Source organism: Silene latifolia, chromosome 7 (genome assembly GCF_048544455.1).
Source record: "Silene latifolia isolate original U9 population chromosome 7, ASM4854445v1, whole genome shotgun sequence".
Taxonomy (NCBI): Eukaryota; Viridiplantae; Streptophyta; class Magnoliopsida; order Caryophyllales; family Caryophyllaceae; genus Silene; species Silene latifolia.
In genome coordinates this window covers 117,868,265-117,872,573 of record NC_133532.1, presented here as the reverse complement: position 1 = coordinate 117,872,573, position 4,309 = coordinate 117,868,265, and the positions used below count along the sequence as shown (strand labels likewise).

General features: G+C 35.9%; 1 long non-coding RNA gene across 1 annotated transcript; it reads right to left on the bottom strand.

Moving 5' to 3' along the window:
* Positions 1–1,317: 1,317 nt before the first annotated feature.
* On the bottom strand, positions 1,318–3,921 carry LOC141591288 (uncharacterized). Its single transcript, XR_012520788.1, has 3 exons — positions 3,455–3,921; positions 3,247–3,354; positions 1,318–1,455 (listed from the first exon to the last, which is right to left on the bottom strand). It is a non-coding gene; the product is annotated as an uncharacterized LOC141591288 (long non-coding RNA).
* Positions 3,922–4,309: the final 388 nt, after the last annotated feature.

Below are 4,309 nucleotides of genomic sequence, written 5' to 3'. Positions count from 1 at the left end.
CCATCCATGTCCCAAAGTATCTCCTTTACAATTCTCGTCATTGAACTTCACTTACTATGTCATCTCCAAGTACCCTGGCTTGTTTACTCCATCATCTCACCACTTAATACTTCTAGTTTCCGATACCATAAATTGGAATCACATCCTTGAACTCACGAACTATATCGAACAACATTCCACTAAAATTCCCAAATTCAGATATGTTTCATAAGGTCAACAAGGGCTACTCTATACTAGATTTGGTCAACTTAAAAGGTTTAACAAACTAACTAATTCCAAAGTACAATACCAATCTATTAATCAACATCAATGTCCTATTGTATTCCTTTCAAGGCCCACAAGTATTAGGGCTAACTATCATACCTTTAATTCTCCACAAGAAATATCGAGACTCTCAAATGAAGTAGCTTAGGTTCATTCCATCCTATGTTCTAAGGTAGTACCCATACTGAATCATCTATAACAAACAAGCTCTCTATAGACATAAATCCCAAGGTATTTCTCAATTCACTAAATTCTCATATCAAGCACAACTAACAAGACTAACCAAAGGATCCCAAATTATATTCTCCTATACAACTCAAACCTTAAACAATCAATTTCTCCACTCGTTCACGCTCTCCAATGATACACTCTCTCAAAACTGGGTTCTCTTGAACAAGGGAACTATCCTGCGGTATAAAAGGAAGGTGTCCACATGGACTTTATTATAAGAAGAAAACGAACCTAAGATGAAACGGGAGAAAGAATTGAAAGGTAGTTACCTAGGCGAGATAAGAGGAATTTGAAAGACGAATGACCAACGAAAATGGAAGATTAAGGTAAGATACACCCGAATGCGAAAAGAAATATCAAGAAAGTGGAAGCATTCTACATTTGGCATAACCAACCTTTAGTGGCACCAAAACTAATAACTAACAATCAACAAACCTAACAATTAGCAATCACAAACAGACTACCACATAAAATCCTAATTCTACCCATCCTACCCTTCTCTCAAGTTTATTGTTTAAAGGTCAAGTGATTTCTAAGTGGGGTGCACAAACGTGCGTCGGGAGCAATAGGCTCTGATACCAACTGTGACACCCTTGATATTTAGCGTTATCTAATTACTTAAATGCGTAATTTCTCTACAAAAAACGGTAGGATATGTTTGTAAATGGTTCAACTAGTCCAAAAACCTGCAATTTCAAAAAATTTCTAACTAAACCATTCACAACCAATTCCAACTCAAGAAGAGTGTCGAAACCCCGCAACAACGATAAACTAATTTACATACATAGCTTAAGACGCAGAAATATAAAGATACAACCCAAAAATAGAAAGGGAGACATATGTCCCTTCAAATTATATACAAACCAAAAGTATAAAAGGTTTACTAATAAAATAGCCAAAACTAGGTCCAAGGTTCCTTGCTCACTAGCCGTCTGTGACCCCCAACTAAGCATCAACAACCTGTCAATCGCATTTTATACAAACACGAAAGCCACAATTCAGTGGGGAGTAACTTCGAGTCCTCCCAGCCACGAATCGTCAAAATTAATGTAACATGTAATGTAACATGTAAACAATTTGATAAACCATTTACTTATCATGTATTCTAACAAATGACCCCTAAACTGACCAAACTAAACTATCATGTGAATCGGATAACAAATAGTAATCCAAACTTTATCAATCAGAACCGCTTACATCTCACCTATTACATTTCATAAAATCACCATACAAGAAAGGGCAATATATCAAAGACAGGCATAAGTTCTTAGTACGGTCAATAGTCACTTTGTAACTCAAGTCTATACCACGAGGTAGGAAGGTAATCGAACCGGTATCTTGGCTCGGCCAACTATTAAGAAAACATGGCCAAGAGACAACACAACCCTAGCCTAAAATCACAAGCCTTGAGACTAGACATGCGGATACACACCACCGCACCCAAGACTCACAACTTTTTTTAAAACAAAGTGAAGTGAGTACCCTAAGGACACCACCGAAGGGTCGGCTAGTACTTAAGCTGACCCCATACTATCAAAATTAGTACCTGAGGTCATGCCCCAACTTGGATAAACATCCACTAGTCAGGAACACAAAGGCTATCAAGCAGTGAACATATACTCGTCAAAGACTATAAAGACCTATCTATGATGGAGGCCGAAATACTCACCTAGGACCTAGTCACAGCTAGTCCCAGCTTGAATACTTTAGCCCACACCACTCAAGACTCACCACACAAGTCAAGTAAGACACCCACTTAACTTTAAGAGGGCAAAAGTCCTACTTACCAACCTAAATACTAACATTCTATCATGTGAAAGGCTATATAAATGTCTATTTACAGCATACAATCCCAATAGTTCCTCAATAAGTATTCAATACAAATTTCCAATCCTAGCAATTATAACAATATAAAAGGCTTTAGGGAAACTAGGGCCATTTCTACAAAATAAGAAGCTATTAAAATTCAACTAACTAAATAAGAAGCTATTTAAATTCAATTAATTACACATGTGAAATAGAGATATAATAAATGGCCTAAAACAAGAAAAAGGCCGATTATCTAATTCATTCAACCGAATTTTTACCCGCAACCCCAGCCCTGCGACAGGTACGGGTCAAATTGCGGCTGACCAATCACTCAATTAACTGACATCGCATCGGTCAAAGGGACTAAGGCTCGCTTTTGACAATCAACAAAGCATTACAATTATAGCTATAAAATTCATTTTGAGCCTATTAATTACAATTTCATTTTGTAAACTATCCTAACATGTGATAACTATTAATATAAGCACAATTTTTCCGTTAACATAATATTTGTTACTAGTATGCTTCTATTCAAATTACTACCCTTTTGTTACTTATACTATTCTAATATTAATTAACCCTAAAGACCAAGATTGCACGAAAACCCGCGAAACAAGCACGGACCGACCCGGGCCAACCATGGGCTAGCCGTGGGCCTACCACGGGCCTGCCACGGCCTGCCGGCTGCTGCCGGGCCCGCTTGTCGGACCATTTCTCCTCTTTTTTTTTTTTTTTCATTTTTATACATTATAAGACCGTCTGAAAATTAATTAATCGTCCCCAATTCAATTTTGATAATTTAAACTACCAAAAGGCACAAATTAAGCTTGCATGCAACTAAGTTTAACATGTGAAAAATTACTACCCAAACAAAAATTCACCAAACATACAAAAATCAAAAACATGTGACGATAATTCGTCGAGTAGCTCGAAATATGTTACCTTAAGCTAGAAAATGAGCAATTAGTCCTCAAAACCGAAACCCTAACCACAACTAACCGCTATCCTCTACAATATACGAGTTCCCGAACTCGTCTTCCAATCCTTCACCTAATTAAACAATAAAAAAAACACAAAAATTAAGCACAAAACCGAAATCACCGAAATTTGGTCTTAAAATAACTTAATGAAAATTGAAATTAGAACATACTAAGTTGTAGATCGTGGCGAGGGGATTCCGGAAAGGTAAATTTCGCGAAAAACGGATAAGAAACGAGTAAGATGTGACGAAAATGAGCTTGATTTATTGAAAATGGTGTTTTGGGTTTTGTTTTATGTTGAGGATGATGATGAACAACAAAATCAGAAAAATAGAAGAAAGGGGGAGGGGCTGTCACGCGTGAAAGAAGAAAGGAGGACAAAGTACGTGCGGGATTTTTAGTCGGGATTTTTAACGAGTCGGTTTTGACTCGTTTCAATAATAATTAAATCCGTAAGTCAAACGCAAATTCCGTCAAGTCCAAAGTCTTTAAACACGAGATTACAATAAAATTGAGTATTCACATGACCCATTTCCAAATTCGTTTACCCAACGTTCAAACGAATTGTCATTTTCCCCCCGATACGCCCTTAATTCAAAATAAAAGATTTTACACGGTTTAAACTATTTTTAAACATTTCAAAACTATCAAAATAAATACTTTTCTTCAAAATATAATAAAATTATATTTCTTTAAATTATTTTTACTTTAAATACATAATGTCAAATTTTACTTGATTAATTAATTATTTTCGAAACATATTAACGGTCCGGAATTTACGGGCGTTACAATCACCCCTCCTTTTAAAAAGTTTCGCCCTCGAAACTTAGAAGGAGAAATTATAGTTATAAGAAAATATAGGTATCTTTTCAATGAAACGGTGATACTCTTGTTGATCAGACAAGAACATCCATATTCATATCAAGATATAAAAATATTTCTACACCAATAAATGAGAAAACCCATTATTGGGACGTCACCAACAACGAGATTCAACATTCACTAATGTTAAAACCATTGAAAAT